Consider the following 27,174-nt stretch of genomic DNA (forward strand, 5'->3'; position numbering starts at 1 on the left):
TTATCTGGTGGTCACAGATGCTCAGGGCGACACTAACATTCTGATTGCCAGAATGGGAAGATATGGGTGTATCACTTAGTAATTGCCCTGTTCTGTACACTCCCCATGAAGCTCTTGTACTGGCCACTTTCAGAGATAGGATACTGGGCTAGATGGACCATTGGTCTGACCCAGTATGCAGTTGTTACGTTCTTATGACACATGCCTGGTAATGTAGGGAAAAAATACAGAAAGATACCAGTAGTGATGGTGAACATATATTACCAAAAATTCAAGAGTGTCTTTGCCTCAGGATTTTTATTTATCTTAAACAGCCTTTAATGGACCGATTATACTATAATGTTCAGCTGACCTGCCTACGACAGTGCACCTGAGACAAAACTCTCAACCTAAGCTGTGGATATTACAAAGATGTAAGCACACACATACTGTCACTGAATTAATTGGGATTATTCATGTGGATAGAGTTACAGATGTGTTACATCATTCCAGGACCAGCAACAAAGATGGCCCCTCCCTTTCACTCAGCCAGATCACAGGGTTCTGATTCATCAGCTGTTCCTCCTACTCAGCAGTCCTCACGTGTAAGGTCTATAAGGCTCAGTCATTGTTCTTATTTAAATAGTACATGCAGCTGTCAGGAATTGGGAGGGAGAGTAGACTATAATACCAGCAGTGTGCTGACTCATATCTCTATGTGCTCTTCTCATCTAGCACAGACTGTGCTGTTTCCCATCTGTCCCCTTGCACTGAAGATGAAGGACAGCTGGCTCTAGCTGAGCCCAGAAAACACTGAAGTGATACTAGTCAGCAGGGAGTAATGCCTCCAGAGATTGGCAAATATCATGAGCTTACATTCAGTCAAGGACATATGCTCACCTATAGTGAAAACAATGTGTGGTCTCAAAGTCATGCTGAACTCATCACTGACTCTGGACATCAGTCGACAGTTGCCAAAATGTTAGTTATAGATAAAAGAAACAAGAACACTGTCTGTTCCTCTCTGATGAGGACCTAGCTGTAGTGGCTCATGCATTCATTACCTCCAGGCTGCACTATTGCTGTTCATTCTTTTTGAGGTTAAAGGCAAAGATCAGAAGGAAGCTGTGCTAGTACAGCAGACAACACATTGCTATTAAGTGGGAAAGCAGAAAAAAAATGTGCCTTCAATGACCACAAACACTCTACTTTGTGCCAGTATCCACACCAAGGCTTGGGAGCTTGTTTCTCATATTATTTATTTAAAAGACCTTTATGGGTTAATATCCAACATATTTTAAAAACAAACATATTTTCCTGCATTACTAATAATTACATCAAAATGTCATCCTCCCTCATTCTAAAACTTTCTGGAAGTGGGAGTTCAGATGTGAGGGCCTGGTTATAGTAATAATGCCTTACAATTAAAACCGAAAGTAATCATAAGGGCTGATCCTGTTTCTACTGAAGATAATGGAGAAACTCCCACAGATTTCAATGAGAGCAAATTTGGGCTCAGATTTACTTTTCAATAGGGATGCTGTTCAGCCCCATTTCTATAGACTAAAGCTGGCTGGAAAGTGGGAACTTTTGCCATGTGAATTTTCATGGGGGAGGTGGGGAGGGAGGAAATTTTCATTTGAGTTTGTCTGCATTGAAAATATATATATATATTTTATTTTCCCTTAGGAAAATCTGAGGAAAAATTACTTTTTCCCCACTTTGACTATTTTTCCAACTTTTGCTTGGTGGAAAACTAACAAAATCTGGAAAGTGTTTCTTTGTTGTTTTGTTTTGTTTAAAAAAACCCCACTTAAAATGAAAAAAAAAAAAAAAAAGCATTTTACCTCCCATGTCATACTTTTGAAGAGGAAAATAAAGAAAATTAGAGATAGAGAAGATGGGCATTTTCTCACAAGTTTGAAAAATTTCTAAGATATCAAAAACATTTTTCAAAAACAAACTTTCATTAAAAATTGTTTAAAAGTAGTCAAAAATTTTGATCAACTGCACTACAAACACTCATGCTTCATTTTAACACGATCTTCAGTGAAACTACTCATATGCCTAAAGTTTTGCATCTATGTATGTATGTATTAGCAAGATCAGGGCCTTTGTGTACTTCATATGACATGGGCAAGTGAGTTTCACTTTTATTTCCAATCAGTTCCTCGTTCTTGTAAATGAGCACAGGGACTGGTTGGATATATCCAGATGCAATTTATCCTAAGCAACACAGTTTCCTTTTGGGAGGCGGGGGAATAAAATAATGTCATTAAAATAGTTCTATTAACATTGGCTTTTATATAAAAACAATATGTAACCCCCAAGGAGATTACCTAGATTCCTGGGGGCTCTGTCTGCTGGCAGCTCAGGGAGAGGCACACTGTCACGGGTAGGGAGGGGGAGCCAAGGCAAACTCAGAGTCCTCCTGGCAACCAATAGGGAGTGAGATGCCCCTCCCAGGGAGTTCAGGAAAGAGGAGAAGCCATTTTTGAGTCAGTCTAGAGCTGGCCAGGGTAAGGGCAGGATTGGTTGTGTGGGGAGCTGGTGAGTCCTAGACCTGTATGCAGGGTTTCCCCTGCGAACTGGCCTCTAGGGACTTGAAAGCAAGATCCCTCAGCTGGACTTTTCCTTTTTCACTGATGATTCCCAGTTTGTAGAGTTTTGCTGGGAAACTTCTCCAGCCAGGCTGAGTTAGCCCTCCAGCTCCCTAGGTGAGACCAGTCACCACCTGGTCAGCTCTGCTCTGTCTGCTAGTTCAGGGCTGCTGCCTGCTGTGTGTGTGTCTGGATGCTAGGCTAGGAGACTACAGTTTAGATTTTAGTACAGTTGTGTAATCTGCACCTTGAGCCCTGTACCCCTTTGTGGTGAGGGGAAATCCTGGGACCGAAGCAGCCTGATTCCTGCTCAAAGAGGATCCCTGCCAGAAGAGATCAGCCCCTCTGCAGGGACTGAGGAGTCCAGAATCATCTCTGAACCTGAGGATCATTCATGGAGTTTGTGAGTGCACCATCTGTTAGTTAGTCAGTCAGGGAATTTGGGGACCCCCTATTCCCTGTACTGTGTCCTCAAGCCAGGGAGTAAAGGTTTGGGGATTTTATAACGTGCTGCATATTAACCCTTTGGAGGCATTTACCACCTTCTCTCACTTGTGAGTCCTTTGGGCTGTACTGAACCCAGTTAGCCACACTGCTAAACTACTGCAGAGAAGAATTTTGTGGTCATAGGTCATCAAGGGTCCCAACAAAGTACGCATACCAACCAGACGCTAATCTTACATTTGCTACCTCAAGTCATGTGACTGGGGAAAGTCACAGGTATTAGCAGTGTGGGCACCGGTGACCCTAAAAATAGTGTTTCACCCTGTTATGTATATTTGTCTCCTGTTTAATATAATTATAGTGTTGAATATATTGTATGTGTTTGTGTTATTTCTTGGAAGTCTCCAACTATCTGGCAAGTAAGTGGGAATTACCCTGTGGTTAGAGTTTTCCTCCCAAGCTGCCCTGGTGACCCTGCCAGGAAGGAGCGAGGGGGGTGAAGGCACCACCAAATACATTCATAAGAAAAAATAAAGAAAATACACCCTGCTGAGTGGGTGGCGGGATCCAGAAGAACCCAAACCTGTCCATCAAAACCTGTAAGCAGATTGGCAGTAAAGAAGGTAACCGGGTGGAGAGGGGGCGCTACAAATATAAATGTTCATATTGGTTCTAAGAAAACTGACAATATTTCTTCATATGTGCATGGGTGCATTGACATAATTTGAAGAATTGATGTTTTGGAAAGTTTATAAAATTGTAATAATAGACATGGTGAGGACATGACCTATTGCTGATAGAGGCAAAAATAACCTTAATAGGCTTCACGACTGAGCTTGATAAATTTATGGAGGGAATGGTATGATGGGATTGCCTACAATGCCATTGTACGCAATCTCCAACTGCTAGTAGCAAATATCTCTAATGGCTAGTGATGGGACACTAGATGGGGAGGGCTCTGTCTTACTACAGAGAATTCTTTCCCATGTGTCTGGCTGGTGGGTCTTGCCCACATGCTCGGGGTCCAACTGATCACCATATTTGGGGTCAGATTGGCAGAGGCTCGGGGGGAGGGGTTTGCCTTCCTCTGCAGCATGGGGAACGGGTCATTTGACAGTTTAAACTAGTGTAAATGGTTGATTTTCTGTAACTTGAAGACTTCAAATCAAGATTTGAGGACTTCAGTAACTCAGCCAGAGATTATGGGTCTATTACAGGAGTGGGTGGGTGAGGTTCTGTGGCCTGCAATGTGCAGGAGGTCAGACTAGATGATCATGATGGTTCCTTCTGACCTTAGTGTCTATGAGTTCAAATAATGGGATTTATTGTATATAGAAAGCTATAATGCATAATTACAACCTCACTCAGGATCTGATACAAAGTCCATTGAAGTCAATAGTGTTGCCGGCTCAAAGGGCCCGAGGGGGCAACAGCGGGGTTCGTTGCCCGGTGTGCGCCGCACTAATAGACACACCAGGGGTGGAGAAACAAACCAACTTTATTCAAGAGCTCTGATTAGGCACTAGGAGACCAGCATGTCTCAAATCAAGCGCAGCACATATAAGCAAGTTTTCCCTTTTATATTCCAAGCTGTTTCTGTAAGCTTTTGTCTGTTTTCACCCCTACCCCTCCCTCCCAGAGAACAGTTACAATAGGCACTACATTGGTATGTGAGAAAAGTTCTTGTTCATCTGTTTCTGTGGCCTTCGCAGGTTAAGACGTAGAGGCTTTTCCCTCCCACTTCCTTATCTCTACTGTGTTTGTGAGCGAAACTACAGCTGTCTGCTAGAAAAGCTGACCAGTACATTTCTGCTTCAGCATGTAAGCAGTTAACATAGAAGTAGGTGAAAGTTCACAAGATGGAGTCACTGTGGCTCACTTAGACCCAGAGCGCAGGAGTTTCATCGGCACTTATGGCCTTCCACTCCCCCGAGTTACCTGGTAGCTATGCCTAGTGACACCAACAATAGGATTATTTCCATTGACATCAATAAATTTTTGGAACAAACCCCAACATACCATATAAAAATGGTACCTCACTATTTAAGCAATATGAATTTAAATTCATGGACACTATACTTTGTAATGTTCAAATCATTTTATTTCCATTGCTCCTAACAAAACATTAGTTGCTTAACACCCAAACTGTTTCCTTGTAGGTTTTTTAAAATCATATATGCACTTTTGTCTATTATTGTAGGGTTGCTTAGGAGTACTGAGATGTTGGTGTTATTTATATTTAAGAAAGACAAATGGCAAATAAAAAAGCACATACACAACATGTATACACAGGCAGAAGAATTACCACACAAGTCTGATCTGGTTCATGGTTTTTTTTTTTTTTTTTTTTTTTTTTTTCTGTTGTGCTGTTCAAGATCACAGCATGAAGAACATAAAGATAAATGGATTATGTCTTGCTAATCATTATCAATAGAATGCATCACATCCAAAAGTGTGCAATCTGCTCTGGAAAAGACATGAAAAATAGCTTGCTTTTTAGTGTCTCTTCCTTTAAACATTGGAAATCTTCAGTAATATTGTACTTGGGACCAAATTCTGTTCTCAGTTACGTCTGTGCAATTCCATTGAGTTCAGCAAGTTTATATGACTGTTACTGGGAGTTGATTTTGGTCCATTATTCTTCCATTCCTCTCTTCCCCTTTAACAAGTGTATTAAAAACCTTTTAAAAACCTCTGGATGTTATCTTAATTATTTTTAAACAATGAAAACAAGATGTATTAAAGTGCTATTTAATATTCCATATTTTAAAAAAAATAATTGAATTTTATTGCAAAATTAGCCATTCGTATTTGACAGCTGCTTCGAAAATATGTACAGTAGACTATAACCTCATTTCTCTAAGTAAATACAAAGAATGTTTATTTTTCTAATAGCTCTGAATGATGATGATTTTATTTAATTTTTATGGTACAAGTAATTCATTTGCATGCTACAATGAACAGAACAAATGAAGTATCCTTCCAGCATTATCATTCTTTCTCTGTATATTTCTGTAGACCTGCCATGTGTGGACTTTGAAACCTCATCGTATTTGACAGAATGAAAAATGGGAAAAAATGGAATATTAACTCTAGCAGAGATTTTTGGGGGGAGGAAAAAAACATGGAGGAGAAATGTTACAACAGGGAAGGATAATTACAGTGTGCAGACGGCCAAGAAAGTATCATAAGGCACTACTGTCAGCTACAAGACATAAATAGGCCCTTTCAAGAGAGCCAACATCCATCTTTTCTCCCCTAGTCTATCACTATAAGTTATAATGAGTCCTGATTATGTTGCCTAATCTGTAAAGGAAGATTTACAATGTCCTTCAAAATGACAGGCAGAAATACAACAGTCAGGTTAGTGCAGGAAAGTTAGCTCATGATACAAATAATTGTATAGAACACCTGGGGAAAAATCAGAAATTTTGCTTCACAAAGGTTTATATGAACATTTTCTTCATTTCAGGTATATGTGGGTTTCCAACACCTGAGTTTTATTCTGAATTACAGCTTCAATGGAATATTGCACATGAAAGAAAACTCAGTGAAAACTACCCAGTTCTACTGGTTTCAAGTCATAACCCATTTTCCCTCTAATTTTTTCCATCCATGTGTGGAATTAATTTTGTTATGTGCCCCAATATGGAGGTGATGTGTGGCAGGGGTGGGGCTGAGTGGTTCGGAGTGTGGGAGGTGGCTCAGGGCTGGGGCAGAAAGTTGGGGTGCAGGGGGGTGAGGGCTCTGGCTGGGGGTGCAGGCTCTTGGGTGGGGTCAGGTATGAGGGGTTTGGGGTTCAGGTTGCCCCGGGGATGTGATGGAGAGAGAGGACTCCCCTAGCCCTCTCTCGCCACAGCAGCCCCAGGGCTGGGGAAGAGGTCTCTCTCCCCGATGCCGCCCTGCATGCCCTAAGTTCCCTGCCCACCCTCTATTCCCCTACCTCAGCATACACTTCTCTCCTCTCCAGGCCCCTGTGGCTGCGCACCTGCTCGGCTCCCCTCATCGGGTGCGTGGCCCTTGATGGGCTCCTGTGCGGCCGTGCAGGTGAGCACCTTAGAGGGAACACAGGTCACAACTGAAAATATCTCCTTGGTTTAACATAAAACAATAAATGGCCCAGAATTGCTTGGAAGAAGGGTGTGGATTTCACCTAACCTGGCCTGAGTTTCAAATTTGTATTGAACAAATATGAACTAATGGGTAACATATTATTTACTAAATGAATTTAGCCTCCTGTTCTTCAGGTAAATCACAGTTCTAATTCTAATTTACTCAACTATCTTTTATGTGAGTTTTCTTTCCCTCTATAAATTGATTGCTGACCACTTGCTAGTATTTAATATTCCTTATGTGTATCACTGACAGCGTTGGCCTGTTGCGATTGGTCACTGAAGTCACATTGTATTGCTTCTGTTTCTTGATTGGATGAACATAGCACTTGCAGTATGAACTGCCAGCAAGAATAAGTGAGGGTTTTGTTGTTGTTTTTTACCTCTCTGGAAGCAACAGCAACATTATACCAGATATATACGATAAGGAAATTTTAGAAAGTTGTAAACATTTTCCTTTATGGGCCATGCTTCAGGTAAGACCTGTATCACTCCTAGAAATGTTTACCTATTGTGAGATTTATTGGATAGAATTTAATTAGAATTTTTTCCCCATCACATACACACAAAGCACCTGTATATTTATGGCAGTTAGAATTGCTGCAGTGTCCCACAGTATTTGCTTGGAAGAAGGGTGTGGATTTCTAGCAGCGTTTCAGACAGTGGACCTCAGGGAGAAATGAGTCAAGTAGAGCAAAGCCCTGAACAGAGTGAAAGTAGCAGAGGCAGTGTGAGCACAGGGTTGCTTGGCCTGTAGGAATTTGATACTCAGAAGTCAGGATACTCAAGTAGTTGTCAGTGAGCTAAAGCAAAGAAAAACCATACAGATCATATTGCAAGAGGAACTTCAACAGCATTTTGCAGAGTGCAGCATTACCTCCCCTCTTTTCCCACCTACTCTGCTTGTTGGTGTGGACCCAGGCACTTGCCTTTACCCACTCAGGGGAGAGATGGGAAAATGATGGTGGTTTTACCCCAGCTCCTGTGCTCTCCACCACGTTATGCCTGCTCCTGTATCGGGATGCAAGGTTTGGGGAGGCGGAGGGCAGAAAGACTCTGGAACTCTCTCTTCCCCATAGTGCACCTACACCAGGCTTGCCAAAAAATTTACCCTATATTTTAAACATTCGCCATCTGATACCTCTCTGAACCAGAGGTGCCAGCAAGGCCAGATGTATTTTTTAATTCTGTTGTGACATTACAGTGGCTACACCACTAATTACTGTGACTGTGACTTCATTCAGGGAAGTAAACCCATCTAGCAGTGGTACAACATATCATATTAATGAGTCATATAAGGCATTAATCCCCATCAATCAGTTCCTATCAGTTAGCACAGGGGTCGGCAACGTTCGGCACGCGGCTTGCCAGGGTAAGCACCCTAGTGGGCCGGGCCAGTTTATTTACCTGCTGACGCGGCAGGTTCGGCCGATCGCGGCCCCCACGCGCCGCGGTTCGCTGTCCCGGGCCAATGGGGGCGGCGGGAAGCGGCGCAGGCCGAGGGATGTGCTGGCTGTGGCTTCCCACCGCCCCCATTGGCCCGGGACGGCGAACCGTGGCACGTGGGGGCTGCGATCGGCCGAACCTGCCGCGTCAGCAGGTAAATAAACTGGACAGGCCCGCTAGGGTGCTTACCCTGGCGAGCCGCGTGCCAAACGTTGCTGACCCCTGAGTTAGCAGAATATTTTAAATAAACTAGCATCCACACAGCAGTACTATCTCTCCCTAGTTCATGCCTTCTTTATAAGTTAGTGCTAAAACCATGAGCAAGTTAGAATGTAACAATCTGCATTTCTAATTTTATATTTAGCATTTTTTTTTTTTTTCAGATTTAGCTTTCTAGTTTTAGTCCTAAGTGACAGCAGCATTACTGATGTCTCAGAGCATCCAGGTAATAAGCATTATGTGATCAGAAAAACTATGACTCAAATGAGTTTATCTCTAAATAATAATGAAAAAAAATGATCATAAATATGTCAACAAACAGTAATTAACCATCCAGCATCAAAGCCTTCTGTAATGCTTTTTCCATAAAAACGCCCACACTATTAATCTTAAGTGGCATCATGAGATAGATGAGCAAGTAGTTTAACATTTTATGAACAAAACAAATACCAACAAAACTCATTTGCTAATTTAGTCAGAGGGAATTCTTCAGGTCTGCAAGTATTTCTGCAATACAGTTATTTTTACACAATGTACTGTCTGTTGGGTAGGTGGCTTTATCTAAAAAATATTGCTATATTAGTACATGTCTACAGGAACTATTTTCACACCAAACACTGTGTGCCTTGTTAAATCCTTTTTATTAAAAGCTCTTTTACAATGCTGGGATCACAGTTTGGGCAAAACTTGACTGAACTGACTACACACAGTCTGTAGCCTGAGCCTCCACTGCCTTAGACTTTGTGTAGTCATTTAAAATCGTGCAAACGGGATGTAAAACACTACTGTTCTGATTTGTTCCCTCTTTGCACTTGTATAAGTGACTATACAGCTGCAACTCAGGGGAGATTCAGGCCTCTTACTTTTTGTTTTCTCAGTACTTTTTTTCCAAAATACAGCATTCAACATTAGAACTCAGCAATTCACTGGACCAGGCCAAAGTAAATTTGTTCCAAAGAAGTTTAATGGAAAGGTGAATATAAAGAAGTAATGCTTGCTAGCTCGAGGGTATAACCTTTCCTCCCACTTTGTTGGGTACAAAGTTTCAGCGTAAAATCTCAAGGTAAAAGTCACAAACTTCAAAGAAAAAAAGAGGCAAACCTGCCATTTAAGATTAAAATTAAGAATAAAATAATGAGAGAAACATGAGCTGTCCAGTTATCAATTCCATCCTCCCTGCCAGAGCAGGATCTATTTCCCAATAGAGGTTATATCAGCTATTACTAAGCTGAAATGTATCCTTCTCCCCACCCCAGAAATATATATATATATATAAAAGAGTTCAATGGTCTTATTTCCTGTGTTACTCATGCCCTGCTTTCTTCCTAAATTCACATAGAGTATAACATATACCTCATTTGCCCAGATGTTTTCACAATACATTACAAGACATTAATGACAGCCTTTACTTTCAGGGATGCTAAGCACCAGCAGCTTCCAATGAAGATGTGATAGGTGTGCCAGTAAGGCACATAGGAGTCAAGCCTATAATTTACCCATGACAAGGCTATGTAATAATTTTTCTTAGCTACTCCAAACCTATGTTTACATAAGAGACTGGGGGTCCAATCATCTGGCCTTGCCACCTCACATATTCACCCTTAATTATTCCTGATAAGCACAGACCTAGTATAGATAAGTCCCTTACTCGAAACATATTTATTCTGGGTTGTGTGATCTTCTCAGAACTGGGCATGGCAATCACACACACTCCAGCATGCATTCCCTGCAAATTCCAAATTCTGCAATTGGTTGATGCAGGAAGAGTTTTACCATTATGTTCTTGCAACTCCGAAGCTGTAGGTGGGAGCTTTGGAGGTAACTGAGGAGAACTAAGCCCAGCATAAGTATCATTTATCCTCATTGTATTCTTCATGGATGTGTCAAGTATAGTTGATTTTCAATGACACACAAGCACAAGAATGCCTTTTTTAATAGCAAACCCACTTCTGAACCATAAATCGGAGGGCCACAAGCTCACCTATTTACAGTTGAACTCCACTGGAATTTTCCCATTCACTGTAATGGGAGAAGGATCAGTCACCACGTTTCTAACTCCAAATGATCCATTATGGGTCTAGTGTGCCCCCCAGAATTGTCAAATTTGAAAATATCATCCTACACCCAAGAAAAATATGGAATGGAAAATGTTTTACAAGTCTCAGTGTTGTCCTCCAAGCATACCATTATTTTATGCAGTTTCTAATGCTAATACCAAAACCAAAAGATGGAGTAATACACATTGACATCAGTATTGTGTGTAATCCCTTACTTTCTACTTTTTCATATTTGTAAAAGACTCATGACTTTCTTTGCCTGGATTTGTGATGCTTTTGATTCCTGAAAACCTGAAGAGTTTTAGTCAAGAGTTCCCTTGCCTAGCAGTACAACAAACATCTGTGCCAGTGGGGCAGCCCAGTGTTAACATCTGTAAAGTCAATACATCAGACTACAGTAGGATGTGTTATGATCCATTTCCTGCAATGGTTGGCTATACTGCTATTCAGAAATTTAAACATGGAAAGTTGTCTTTCACTAACATTTGATTCTTTGACGGATTGTGTAGTCAAGTATGTTAATGTAAGATTGGTAATGGTCTGTAATATATTTAGGAAGCCACTGTGTTGCTCTTCTGAATTTCTTTGACTTCATTTTTTACCAGTGTTATTGAACCTATTTCACATACAGCTTGCATTCAGAAATTCTCAGGAGACCTCCACACTCACACAGGTATCCTGCAGAAATCTGGCATCTCAGTAGACATTTGACAGACGGGAATAAAATGCCAAAAAATATAAGCGATGTTCAAATTCTTTATGCACTGTACATATCAGGCAGGCATTTATTTAAGAGCACAGCACTTTCATTTAAAGTTTCAACCCCAAGCGGCTTTAGCAAAGGTTTATGGGTTCAACTGAAATCATGAAAACAAGGGTGTGAAGGCACCCCACAATGTGGGATAGGGCAGGGTGGGGATCTGCATTCACTCCTTTGCATCAGAAGCTCCATGAAGCTCCATATCCCAGGACTCGCATCATGGTGGCACCTTCCCAGCCACATTGCAGCACGATGTCAGAATTGTGCATTGTTAGAGGCTCAAAGAACAGAATCTGCAAGAGAGCCCTGGGGCAGAGGTAATGCCCCCATGAGTTCTGTCTTCAGGCAGCACGGACATGGGGGTGGAGTGCTGGGTTTGTGACAGGGCCTCTTCCCACTCTGAGCAGCTCAGTCTGGGTGCTGAACAGAGCCACCTCCCCCACCACTTCCCAGGCAGGGTCTCTCATAGGGCACACATTAAATTGGGAAGCTACATCTGCCAATGAGTTCAATGACAAAAAGCTGCTAGTAGAGCAACATGCCAGACTACACACGGACATTAGTGGTCTTAAAAAAAGACTTTGCAGTAAATTTATGAAATCCGCATTATAATATGTTGTTTTCCAGACAAAGGTAACATTCTATTTTAGTAAGAGTTGAGACAGGTCTACAGTCTACTGAGGTGAGCCAAACTACATTCATGGGTGCCAAGATATTTTACCTTTAAATAGCTCTACTTTTCACCCCGCTGGAAAAACTGCAGCACCATGCTTTGCAAAACAAAAAAGGGTCTGAAAGCCCCGTTGAGAAGTCCCTCCCATCCCATAAGAGTAAAGTAATATGCAAAAAATGACAGCGAAGTATGGCTTTGTATTATATTTCCCCAGTAAAATGTATTCCATATAAATCAGTTTCCACAAATCCACATCTTAGATATAATTAGTCCTTTTGAATGCTGATCTCACACATTTTAGATTTCAACCCAGTCATTCCTGATCCCTGCAAGCACGAAGGATTCAAAGCCCCAAGCCTGTTGAGTTGTTCCTTTATACAGTTAGGCTAGAATTTTCAAAGGCTCCTAAAAGAATTAAAGCCCCAAGCCTCTCTAAATTTCAAAGGGATTGGATGTTTAACTCCATTAGACACCTCTGAAAATCTTAAATCTCATACCCTCCCAGGGACAGATTATTAAGGGCAAACCAGAGGGCAGAGCTGGCTGAATACTGTGAGAACATACTCACAAATACATTCAAATGAAAACTAAGAATTCACTTTGATCATTTTTTTTGTTTATACAATCATGAGTGATATTGTGCTTTCTTAAGAATATTTGTACAGAGGAAAAATCACATAAATATCTGTGCAGATATTTTCACACAAACATTCATGATGCAAATGTTTGCTTGGCCAGGAAGAGGGGCACTACCGTAAGTTAAAGCAGCCCCCTTCCCAGGCTGCTCCTACTCCAAAGGTCATGTTGGTTACTGGAGCATGCAGAATGATCTAAAGTAGATTGCAAATCACTATATGCTCATCAGTGGAGCTTCTGTGCTGAGCTTCTTGAGCAGTGTAGCTAGGGTTACTATATGTCCAAGTTTTCCTGTACATGTTGGTCCTCCAATCTCCATCCATTTTTGAAATAAAAACTTACATCCTTAATATTGATCTGGGCAACTGGAAAGTGGCGACTGCTGAACAGGCACCCATCTCTGAACGCAGTGCTTCCACCAACAGCAGTGGAGAAGTATGAGTGGCATGGTATGGTATTGCCACCCTCACTTTTGAGGGGCTGCTGGCAACGGAGCTGCCTTTAGAGTTGGGCAGCTGGAGAGTTGTACCTCCCAATCTCCCTCCAGTTTCCTCTCCCCCCAGCAGTGTTCTCTATTTGGGAACTTGAAATATGGTAACCCAAAAGGTAGCAGAGAACCTAGCCCAGGATGTCTAAGCCCTATGTGATGTGAATTGTGAAATATAAGAAAGCACAACCAGTAAAGAAACTCAAATCTGAATCTCAGGATCCAGAAACAGCAGTTTAATTCTTTAGTTCCATAACATGTTAGTCTCTCCACACCACTTCTGAAAGAATTGCATCAATTGTGAATATTATAGTGGTTTTTGTGCACTTGTCTAGGAATCCATTTCCCCTAAACTCCTGTGTAGAAAATTCAGGAGCCACACAAGCATCTTCCATTACACACCTGTTTGTTCGCTTTTCAGCACTGCCATTTCTCTTGCTAAACTCACCAGGCATTCATCTCAGAAGATGTAAATCCAGGGGTCTTAGTTCTCCTTAATGGACCTATGCAGACGTATACCCAGCTGAGGACTTGGTTCAAACTATATCTTCTTTTCCGGTTACTATCTCTTCTGAAATTTTAGCTCCTACTTCATACACCTCCCTTACTTCCTTCCTTCTACTAGATTAAATATTATTTAATGCTTTATTCACCAAATGTTGCTATTGCTTGCCAAGCACATTTGATAGTTGAATAATGTAAACAAACAAACAAACAGAAACTCTCTCTCTCTTTTTAAGCTGCATCAGGCCTGGACCATAAAAACCTGCATCCTTGGTCGCTTTGGGCATTTGTGAAAACTCTGAATCGGAGTTGGAATGTGCCCACAATAAGATATTGGGCTAGGGCTGCCAATTATATATTTCCTTCCCTTGTCCAGAAATATTACTTCTGACCCCTCAGATCCTCAATCATTTCTGATCTCCCAAAAATTAAATCAATCAATTACATGATTTGGGAGTCTTCCTCTACTGTAATTCCCATCACTGCCCCATTATTCCTCTTAAACATAAGCAGACAGCCTTCCTCTACTCCCTCCCTCCACCTATAGCTAGGTCACAGGCCTTTTGCTCTCCCTTTGACCAGATCACAGAGCCTTACCTTTTGTTTCCTTCAAATCACCAGCTGGCCAGCTCCTTTCTCTCTCTGTCTCACCTTTCTTCTACTTAGGCCGTTAAAAATCTGATCAGCGGCATATCAGGGTGCCAGGGTTAAGGCACGCATCTAGGGGCTGCAGGGACCTGGCGGCCACTTCCTGGAAACCGTGGTAAGCACCGCCGGGACCCTGCACACTGAACCCTCTTCCACACCCCAACACCCTGCCCCAGCCCGGAAGTCCCCACCCGCACCCAAACTCCCTCCCGGAGCCCACAACCCCCAGCCCCAGCCCCCTCCTGAACCCCAAACTCCTCATCCCTGGCCCCACTCCACAGCTCACACAACCAGTCAGAGCCCTCACCCCGCCTCGCACCTCAACCCCCTGCCCCAGCCCAGAGCCCTCTCCCGCACCCCAAACCCCTCACCCCTGGCCTCAAACCCTGCACCCCCAGCCCCTTCCCAGAGCCCGCACCCCCAGCCGGAGCCCTCACCCCCATCCCCTGCCCCAGCCCGGTGAAAGTGAGTGAGGGCGGGGGAGAATGAGCGATGGAGGGAGGGGGGATGAAGCAAGCCGGGGGCGGGGCCTCAGAGAAGGGGTGGGGCAGGGGCAGGGCAAGCGTGTTCAGTTTTGTGTGATTAGAAATTTGGCAACCCTAAATGGAGAACACAAAATATTTGGAACAAAAGGGGGTTATTTGCGGGGGAGTGTGTTGTGGCGTTTTCTTGTTGGTGTCAAGTATCAGGGGGTAGCCCTGTTAGTCTGTATCTACAAAAACAACAAGGAGTCTGGTGGCACCTTAAAGACTAACAGATTTATTTGGGCATAAGCTTTCGTGGGTAAAAACCTCACTTCTTCGGATACATAGAGTGAAAGTTACAGATGCAGGCATTATATACTGACACATGGAGAGCAGGGAGTTACTTCGCAAGTGGAGAACCAGTGTTGACAGGGCCAATTCAATCAGGGTGGATGTATTCAACACACCACACCACAGAAACACCAACCCAGGAACCAATCCCTGTAGCAAACCTCGTTGCCTACTCTGTCCCCATATCTACTCTGGCAACACCATCAGAGGACCCAACCACATCAGCCACACCATCAAGGGCTCATTCACCTGCACATCCACTAATGTTATATATGCCATCATGTGCCAGCAATGCCCCTCTGCCATGTACATTGGCCAAACCGGACAGTCCCTCTGCAAAAGAATAAATGGACACAAATCAGACATCAGGAATGGTAACATACATAAGCCAGTAAGTGAACACTTCAATCTCCCTGGTCATTCTATTACAGATTTAAAAGTCACTATCATTGAACAAAAAAACTTCAGAAACAGACTTCAAAGAGAAACAGCAGAACTAAAATTCATTTGCAAATTCAACACCATTAATCTGGGCTTGAATAGGGACTGGAAGTGGCTGGCTCATTACAGAAGCATCTTTTCCTCTCCTGGAATTGACACCTCCTCATCTATTATTGGGAGTGGACTACATCCACCCTGATTGAATTGGCCCTGTCAACACTGGTTCTCCACTTGCGAAGTAACTCCCTGCTCTCCATGTGTCAGTATATAATGCCTGCATCTGTAACTTTCACTCTATGCATCCGAAGAAGTGAGGTTTTTACCCACGAAAGCTTATGCCCAAATAAATCTGTTAGTCTTTAAGGTGCCACCAGACTCCTTGTTGTTCTTGTTGGTGGTGTTTTTTTGTTTTGTTCAAAGAAGGAAAGCAGAGGGGATCTAATTGATGAGGCATTTAGCCCCTCATCATCAGCTGCCATAGCTCTGATTTTGATTGGGCTCAGCTTTCTTTCTTGCACAGGCCTAATGCAGTGAAAGTTGGCATGTAATTCCATAACATTGAAATTACCCCCCATTGTAGTCAAGCCACTTATCACAGCTTTAAAGAAAAGAAAGAATGAGTTTGCTTACAGCAACTTGCATGTCACAGTCCGTGACTATGGGAAAAAGTTAAAAGACACAGACTTGCTTTATTGTGATGGTGAATTGATTTGCAGATAAAAATGTCAAATAGCTTTGAAATGGGAACCATGACTTTGCATTTTTATTTCATTTTCTGCACTTGAGTGACCTAGTATTCACAGACAAAGTGGGTGAAGTAATATATTTTATTGAACCAAATTCTAAGATATTACCTCTCCCACCTTGTCTCTCTCATATCCTGGAACCAACATGGTTACAAGAACACTGCAAACATTTTCACCCCAGTGTCTGTATAGCTTTTGTTTGTCTTGAATGAACCTAATATCATAAGATAGAGGATCAATTCAGTTCAGAATATGTTTCCCAGATAGTTCTCCTTTTAGTTAAAAATATCCTTTAAAAGATACAATCTATTTTCCTCAGGTTTTGTGAGATCTGGTTTTACTGTAACCAGCTACTCTGCTGGTCATTTCCAGCTGCATACTCTCATCAACATTTTTTAATATCTAGAGTGCATTCGTCAAGTGCAGAGTGGGATGCTATATATGCCATGGGAATACTGGTTAGAAGACATTACAAGGGGTGCCTTGATTGGATTTTTCAGCTTACTGTCTATAATCAGGTTGCCTGATATAGCATAGCTGGATATGTAGTCACCTTTCTTGTATGTTCCATATCACTGGTTGAATATTGTTGCCCCTTTTGACCTGAGCAGCGAGCCAAAATTCAAGGTCATGTAGATTGTTCAGTTAAGAGAAATGGGTGAGAGGTATTGCTTTGATGCACTTTTGTGTATTTACAAGGAATGCAAAAAGTCCTGTTTCCCTGAGCACAGGAACAATCAAACACAGTTTTCTTGCTTAAAGGTCAGAGTTGCTTTCAGCCAGCACCCCAACCCATAGCCTCGCTCTATGCTTCTCCCAGGGCCACTTGCCATGCTCCCAGGATGTATCTGCTTGGCTTTCTTCCTGCTTCTCACTTACCCACATGCACCCTTATCCAAATGATGTCTAGTGGGCACCTGTCCATATAGTTCAGATTCCTGAATGGCTATGGATGTGCCTGTATTTGGCCAGAGACATGGGCCTATGTTTGGGGTTGAGGCCACTTAATTGTTTCAGCCACTGGATTACAATAACTTCTTCACATTTATCCTAAATGGGAGGTGGCGGTTATAAGGCGGCTATAAAAGTAGTTATGTCTGCATACGAGAAACATATTTCTCTTTGAAACAACTTTTTTTTTCAACTCTAGCAGTATGTGACATGGAGAAATTTCCCAAATAATAGTACTTAGCATTTGCCTTATTCAAATAACTTTGATTAAATAACAAGCTAGTTAATCTTCACTGTAGGGTACCTAAATGCTGTTGTTCCAGTTTTACAGATGGAGAAACTGAGGCACAGTGGTTAAAAGACTTTCAAAGGCCAGAGCAATAGTCAGTATAGGAGAACTCAGGAATTCCTGCCTCTTAGTCCTGCATTCAGACTACACTTTTCTCTTTACCTGTTTTCCATATTTTCTCAGTATGTCAGGATTATTGCTGACAAATGGAATGCAATAAGTATGAAGTCAAGTTGGTGAGAACATCTCAGTGTGCTCAACAAATCCACTTGCTCACCTGCCTTTTTTGTTTTAAAAATTGTGGATGGTGAATGGTTCCAAGCACTGCAGTAGCTCAGCCTCCCACTGCGGTCCCATATTTGCTATGTTAATGCTGGGATGTATATGTTCTTATTTTTTTACCCCCCTTACAGTCCTAGGAGCAAGACAATGTTTTATTAAAGTAGAAAATGACATGATTGTTTCACTTTGGGAGTCACAGTTGAGCCAGGAACACAGGAAAATTGTGAAACATTTAAAAATGGACAATATTTTGCAAAACCAGATCATGATGACCTTGGCCTTATTGAGTGATTTCCTTCCATCCCTATACATATATATTTTATGGACTGAATTCACCTCAATCCAGATGACCTATGTAAGATTCTCTGCACCATTAAACTTCCCATATTGAGGAATGATATCAAAATGAATATCTGCTTCCATAAAGATTTATTGGCACCTTCTTACATTTTCCTTTAGAGACCATTTTGTTTTGAAACAGCTGCTTGTACAATGACATTTCTCATCTTTCATATTTATTACAAAGTGCATGGGCATGAAAAAAGGAATATTTTATTGTGTTCATCTGTTCCTACTGTCTGCTAATTATAACAGAGACAATACAATCTGTAAGCAACACCATTTCTAAGTAGAAAACTTTTCAAAGTCTCACATGAGGTCTCAGATGCTCTTTAAACAACAGGTGAAATTCAGATAAAAGATCCAGATTGGATTTAGAAAAAAAATTGGGTTTAAGGCTGACTCAGGTCTAGGTCATGGCTCGGATTCAAGTTCAACAGTGCCAAAAGTTTACCAGCTGTTCCTCACTGATTTCTATATAACCTTGGGTTTCATCCAAAGCAGATCCAGCCCCAGACCGTGATACCCTTCCTCACTTGGAAAAGTACCTTACACCATGAATAGTACCACTGACTTCACAGGGCAATTTATGGTGTAAGGTATCACTCAACATGAGTAATAGTATCAGAATCTATCCCATTAAAAAACAGGCCCCTTCCTGTTCTATATCTAACCCAGAACCAAAATGACAGAAGTAGTTTGAATGTAAGGATTCAAATCTTACCTCTTGCAATTCTGACAAAGGACTAGTTTCTAACTTTGGCCACAAACCATTGCAGAGGAGTAAGGGGCTACCCAAAGCAAGAGGGCAGAGAATAGGCTGGGAGCGGTGGAAACCTTGGATCTGCCTCTGAACCAATACGCTGCTGCTGGTAGGCTAGTCTGGGACCAAGGGGGAAACAACAAAGAAAGAACTGTGCCCCAAAGTCATGTCTACTTTGAGTATTCACAGCACGTGATGCACAGTGCTTTTGCTTTTTTCCAGTAAAACTTTGATATCACTGCTGTTTCAGTAGTTACTGAAATACAACTTTGAAGACTGGAAGGTTCACAGAAAATCTCCTCTCACATGATTTATGCTAGCTTATTTATGATGCTCTGCAATTTGCAGAGGCAGTTCATCTTGAAAGTGATAAGAAGAGGAGGAAATGCCAATCATTTTAATCAAGTTACCTGCCACATAGAAAAAGGAAAGTAGCCTCTCTTTTTCTCTGTCTGATCACATAAGGTAACTTCTCATGTTATGGTCCATGGTTATCACATTATTATTTTTTACATCAGATTGTCTGGGGACCTGCCTGGGTACAAGCAATCTGTGATGATATTCTGATTTTATTTGTTTCTCATTCATAGTGTAACTGATGCCTGACAGTAAAGAATAGTGTAATTTCTCACAGACTTTCACCTGTATATTTCTTGTTACTCATGATCGCTCTGTTGCCCCATCATTCTTGCACACAGCGGGTTTGCTTATTTTCTCCCTAAAAATTTTTCTTCAATGAAACTTTGAAATTTGAAAATTTCTGAACTCTATTATGGAGGCACAACTGCATCATCTGATCAATTACTAAGTTCCTCTCTTTGCATGATAAAAAATGCAAAACATTAATTATATTAATGTTAATTATTCAGGGCATGCTAAAATATTCAAAACTTCTTGCCTTTCCAACCTATTATTTAAAATTAACACAGAGATATGCAATAATTATTGATGAGTAAACCTCTAGAATCTGGATTAAAATAAGCACCCAAAATATCATATTTGTATTCAAAGTCTAAGACACCCACAATAACCCATCCTCTTGGGTCTACAAAACTGGGCTAGAAATCTCACAAGATCAGGCTTTCTTGTGAGCTGAGACATTTTTGTACTTCATGTTTTTGGTTGGGTTAGAAATAGTGGGTGAACCTTTCTTACAGTATTTCAGCACTTCCACTTCTGTTTCAGGGCAGAACAAGGAACTACAGAGGATTGTGAAAATGAAAAATATTAGTTAGACTTCTGAGGTTTATTTTGGGCTGAATGTTGGGAAATTTGTTTACATGTTTCAGTAAAAATATCTATTATAGAAGACTGTCTGGTAATTCATGATTTTTAACATTAGAGATACTGATCAGTAATTCATCTTGTTCTAGACAGGCCCCAACATTCAGATGTCAACAAAGGGCTTGGTATAAATTTGTTGATCAGTGTTAGTTATTTCTAATTTAGATGGCTGCTGTTTATTAGACAGGGTAAGTTTTCCGGGGGTTAGGAATTGTGAGTGTTCCCTTTAGGGCATTATATAACTGTTTCAGAAAGGTTTTTATAAACGTCTATATCAAACTTCTTTGGTCTGAGGGGTGGGAGGGCTGGGTTGGTATTTGTTTCTAATTCTAAGGGATTTAATATAAAAGGTTCACTGTTTAAAGTGGATCTATGAAAGCCATTCCCATTGTTTAATGAGACTAATTGCTCTTTGACGGGAAGCTCTGTATTTTGGTGATGATTTCAGTGGGGTTCCTGCTGTTCATTATAGAAGCCTGTAATAGTCAGCAAAGAGTGAGTTTATATCCTCTTCTTTTCTATTTTGTTATGCTGTAGTGAGTGAAATGGGTTGGGGACAGCTGTGGAGAATTGCTGCTTCTTCAGCTGAATGTTCATTCAAGGCCTTTTTGTTCTATTACGACATTCAAGGGTGAGACTGGGGAAAATAAAAAGGTAGTGTTGCTCATCCCATCTCTGCATGCAACATAAGCACCACCCATGTGTGTTGCCAGAATATGAGGCTGCTCACTGTAGGTTGAGCAGATGTTCAAAATATGGTGGTGTATGCTCTTGGAACTCCACTAGTCTCCTTGAGCTTGGTTTGAATGAGATTCTTCAGCTTATCTCCTTCTATATAGCGGGAAAAGATTAAGTGATGGTATCTCAAACACCACCCCCCTTGGATCACCAAAATGAAATGTCACTCACAATAAATTAGGTAGTTATGTGACTCTCCCTCTCCTTACTGAGGAGGTCTGGATTAGTTAACAGTGTAGACATTTAAATTATAATCCCGGGCATCTGAGTTAATATCACACTGTTATGGAGTGGGCAGTTAGTAGCTCTCAGAGTTATTGGTGCATGCTCATTGCAGACATCCCTGCATTGGTTATACCCTGTTCACCTTTCTTGAGTTTTTCTTTGCAACCATTACAACTAGCCTTTTAAAAAAAAAAATTGAAAAGTAAGATTCTGGAGCACAAGACAAGAACTTCAGAGAGATGTACAGCATATAGGCACATTCCAGCTGTTTCCAAATCATGCCTATATTCCATAATAATTTTGCTTTACGGGTCTATTAGGTTGTTTAATTTTGTATGTGTGTTCTTGATAAAAAAACACCTCATCTGTGCTCCTTTTCACATGATTTTTTTTTCAATGTAAAGAGATGTTACCCTCTCTTGACTGTTGCTTTTTCCTGTCTTATCTGAGGGAACTATACTTTGCCCCTGAGCAGTGTTTACAGTTTTCTAGAGTTTTAGTTGTTACATCTCCATTGCTACACAGTTGTTGAAATTATTTTTATTTCTATAAAATATTTCAAGGGTATGACTAACCATTAATAAATGCATGGACATGCATTAGTGATAGCATGGTAAAACAGGTAATTTCTGGGTCTAATTTCCAGAAGCACTGACCATATCTGAAGTCAGTGGGAGCTGTGGTGGCTTAGCAGCATCTCCTAAAATCAGGACTTCTATAATAGAAAGCCAATACCATATTGATCTTGATCTTGACATTTCTGTTTTAACTGGAGTGCTAGTAGAAGCCAAAATGAAGGTTGTTCTGGACTGCTAAAGTACAACCTGGAGTTGCCCAACAAGGTCAGATGGGCATGCACTATGGGGGCTTCCCTCCTGCTCTGAAATGCCTTTTGCACTGGGGCTTGTGAGGGGGGCCCACATAGTGCAGTGTGTGGCCATCCTATTTAGCACTTGTGCTGAGGGAATACTTCATGGCCAGTTGAGGGGATTTTACAAACCCTGTAAGATGCCACAGTGGTATACAAGGGCCAGTGCAGAGGGGTGATTCTCACCATTCATTCTTTTTTAAAATGAAAATTTAGATGCTAAAGCACAAGATAGCACCATCCAGAAAAAAAATACCAGCTTGTCATGCCACCGTGAACAGACCTCTACAGCAATGAACAAAAGCATGCCTGGGCCTATGCACAGCATATAAGTATTGTACTGAATATTGAGAAGAGAAGAGGAACAAACAAGCAATGAAAAACCTAGACCAGTACAGTGGCATGTACAAAGAATGGAAGGAGAATAGTCTTTCATACGGCTTGTATAATTTTTGTTAGTGTTTAGATATTACTTTGATGGATTCATTATAGATATCAGATGCACAGATGTGACAGATATACTTTACCTTTGTCTTGGGCAGTAGTACAAAATGTTAAAAATATATATACACATTTCCAGCTTGCAACTCACTAAGAATATTTATCATGGTACTGCTAACTATTTCAAAACGGTTAATGTACAAATTGGAATAGCAACCAATGAATTTGAGAAATCATAATAAAGATTTAAAAAATAGTGAACCAATTTTACCTGTCATGTGCGCTTCCCAAATATTTTTCTGGGCACTCTCATTGATTGGACATGCTTCTTTATAGTATTTAACCTTCAAGAGCACAATTTTCAACATTAAGTACCTAAAATTAGGTCCTATATCTATATTTGAACACCCAAATGTGCATTTTGACAGCCAGATTTGGGATTAGAGTGTCTAATTTAGCTGGGTATATGTGAAAATTGAGTCCTGTAACACAAAGTAATAAACTTATTTTCACAGGACTGATATGCATCTGTGCTAAACTGTCTTTCCTCTTCAAAATAAACTTTCCCCTATTAAAATGTGGCTGGAAACAAGTTTGTTGATTAATCTGTTACATTTATTAGAAAGGACTGTTTAATTGAAACTGTTTACACTCCTCCTTTTAAGTGATAGCAGCACATTGAGAAACAACAATTTCTTTGTAGCTGTAGACATTGAACTAATCCAAGAAACTCTTATGTATAAACATTATGTACAGTAACATCTCCAGTGATATCACTGTTTTATAGGCAAAATAATAATTAATAATGAATTCAGGGTCTAATTTACAGGATTTGGCTTGTAAGGCCAAGATTTTTAAAACCGATTTTCGGTGCAAATTTTGTATGCCCATCTTAGAGGCCTGATTTTTGGAAAGTGCTGAGCCATCTTCCCTCTGAAAAATCAGGCTGCTTAAATGTATCTTAAGTTGGGCACCCAAAAATCACTTGTTACTTTTGAAAATCTTAGCCTAATTTAAGTCCAAAATATTCTTCAAATAACAAGCCCAGCTGTTGTTGTTAAAAATAATAATGAGAGTTGAGCATCTAATCTTCTTTCTGCTTTGGAAGTATGTCCTTTTCCAAATGTTTAGGTCAAGGAAAAGTAAATTAAAATTATGAAATAATTATGACCACACTGCTATACTTTTAAAGATCACATTGGGCCAAGGTCCAGATTTTTTCTCAGTACAGTCCTGAAAAATGCGACTTTAAGCAAAATGATGTTAAGCGAATCCAATTTCCCCATAAGAATTAATGTAAATAGGGGGGTTAGGTTCCAGGGACATTTTTTTCACCAGACAAAAAACTATATATATATAATATAAACACACACACACACTCTATAAGTTTTAAACAAACAATTTAATACTGTACACAGCAATGATGATTGTGAAGCTTGGTTGAGGAGGTAGAGTCAGAGGGTAGAAGAGGGATATTTCCCAGGGAATGCCTTACTGCTAAATGATGAACTAGAACTCGGCTGAGCCCTCAAGGATTAACAGGTTGTTAATGTAGCCTCACACTCTACAAGGCAGCACGAATGGAGGGAGGGGAGACAGCATGGCAGACAGAGACAGAGACACACACCCTGTGTGTGGGAGAGAGAGAGAGAGAGATGCACATTACCCCTTTAAGTACATTGACCTCACTCTAACTACATTACCTTTAAAAAAATCAGGACGTTGAGACAGCAGCCAGCTGCAGCCAACAAGCTCTCTCCATCCTGAGCCCTGTCCTATCCCCACCCTGCTGCATATGGAGAAGGGGTAAGCAGGGGGCAGGAGTAGGGGGGAGGGGGACACCCTGACATTAGCCCCCTTCTTCCCCCGTCCCCTGCACAGCAAGCGGGAGGCTCCAGGGAGCAGCTCCAAGGCAGAGGGCAGGAGCAGCACATGGCAGTGGGGGGAGGGACAGTTGAACTGCCTGCAATTGGTAGCCTGCTGGGCGGCTGCTGCACAGGGAATTTAGGAGAGCGGGGAGCTAATAGGGGGGCTGCCGGTCCACCCTGGTTACAAGCCCCCACCAGCTAGCTGCAAGGGGCTGCTCTTCCTGCAAGCAGTGGACAAAGCAGGCAGCTGCCAAACAACGTTATAAGGGAGCATTGCACAACTTTCAAATGAGCATGTTCCCTAATTGATCAGCAACGTAACAATGAAACAACATTAACCGGACGACTTTAAATGAGGAGTTACTGTACTTATTCAGACAAAATCCCTTCAACTTCAATAAAAGTATGCCTTTGTAAGGTCTGAATAAAAAAACATGTATAACAAAGACTGCTGAATTTGGCCCATTATGAATTTTCTTCCACTTTAATGACCATCCATATGATATATAGTATATCTGCACCTGTGATTACATGTCTTAATTTGTTTGTAAAGCTCTTCACATATTTAGATGAAAAATGCTATATCAGTGCAAACAACAGCATTTATTGCAGATACCAAGAGGTTGAAAATTTATGTTGGGCCATGTGAAAAATACTATAGACAATTTTGACCTGGCTTCCATGCTGTCAAAAAGAGTTTGAATTCACTGGATTAAGTTAATATTATGTTTTAAGATAAATAAGTGTATACAAACTTAGGACCAGAAACTCAGGGTCTGAATTTCCCCCAAATATTCAGGGGGATAGAATGCAATTTGATTCCACTCTAATGAAATGAAATTCATATTACACTGCTTCCCCCTTGAACCTTCAGTGCAAATTGGGAGTATATCAGAAGATCATTATTATGTCAGAGCATTTATTTTAAGGAAAAGAAGCTACAGAATATGTTCAGCCAGCAGCTTTAATTTATTTTATTTTCATAGTAACAGAAAGGGCTACATTTCCCTCCAAATCAAAATGTGACCGTTAATTTTGTTTGCTAGTGGTTGCAAAAAGAAAAATCATCTCAAGAAAATGTATTGTATGGCTCTATAATTAAAAAAAGAAACAAATAGCATCTTATTCTTAGCCAATATAAATGATTCTTCTTAAAATGAGTTCACATATGCCTGGTTTCAGCCAAATTGCATTTCAATGGCTGAGATACAAAACCTTAAATCAAGGATTTAATCTGGGATCACAAGTCACATTTATATTATATGTTGCATTAACATGATCAATGCTTAAAGCTATAATTACCTTGCAAAAATAGACACATGGAAATTAAAAAAAAAACTGAAACTGTGAATGTGATAGAATTTCAAAGTCTGCTCTTGCATTTTAAAAAAAGTTGGGCTGGTGAATAACCTACAGGAAAACTAATAGGAAGGAGTGGATATGGTAGATATAAACAATCCACAGAGAATTCAGAACAAGCTACTAGCAAATAGGGAAGGGCAAACCAGTTCATATAAAACAACAGCTGATCAAACCAGCCCTCAAACCAATCCTTTGTACGGCTTTGAAGATGTAGGCCCAGATTCTCTCCTTCACTGAGCTTCTGCTAAACATAGCACAGTGTTAAGCAGAAGAGTGCTGTCAAGGAGCTGCTTATGGCTCTCTGCTTCTCATAATGGATCTACAATGCCCTGACTCCTGGACTTAATTAGAGCAGCCTTCAAGTGAAGCATGTCTATTAGTCTTTGCAGGATCCTAAGGCTCAGATCCCAGGGTTGCCAACTGTCTAATCACACAAACCCAAACACCCCTTGCCCCATCCCCTGCCCTGCCCCTTCCCAGAGGCCCCGCCCTTCCCAGAAGCCCCACTCCCACTCACTTCATCCCCCCTCCCTCCATCGCTCGCTTTCCCCCCACCCTTACTCACTTTCACCAGGCTGGGGCAGGAGGGTAGGGGTGCGGGAGGGGGTGCAGGCTCTGGGCTGGGGGGTGGGGCTGAGGGGTTTGGAGTGTGGGAGTGGGCTTTGGGCTGAGCCTGGGGCAAGGGGTTGGGGTGCAGATGGGGATGTGGGGTGTAGGCTCTGGGAAGGAGTTTGGGTGTATGAGTGGGATCAGGGCTGGGACAGGAGGTTGGATTCGTGCAGGAGAGGGTGCAGGATCCAGGATCCGGCTGGGCAGTGCTTACCTCGGGAGGTTCCTGGGAAGCAGCTGGCATGTCCGGCTCCTAGACTTATGGGTAGCCAGGTGGCTCCGCGCACTGACCCTGGCTGCAGGCACTGCCCCTGCAGCTCCTATTGGCTGCAGTTCTTGGCCAATGGGAGCTACAGAGTTGGCGCTCGGGGTGGGGGTAGCGCACAAAGACCCCCAGAGGCCCCTGTGCCTAGGAGCTGGACATGCTGGTGATTCTGGGAACAATGTTGGGGCCAGGGCAGGTAGGCAGCCTGCCTTAGCCCCGCTGTGCCGCCAAATTTTTAAGTGGCCTGAAATCTCCCAGAGTGGCTTCAGTAGCCTCCTGGCTATGGAGCCGAATTCTGGGCAACTCCTGGCCAATCTGGGATT

This window comes from Terrapene carolina, unplaced genomic scaffold (genome assembly GCF_002925995.2).
Source record: "Terrapene carolina triunguis isolate 2854851 unplaced genomic scaffold, T_m_triunguis-2.0 Scaffold48, whole genome shotgun sequence".
In the NCBI taxonomy this organism is placed as follows: Eukaryota; Metazoa; Chordata; order Testudines; family Emydidae; genus Terrapene; species Terrapene triunguis.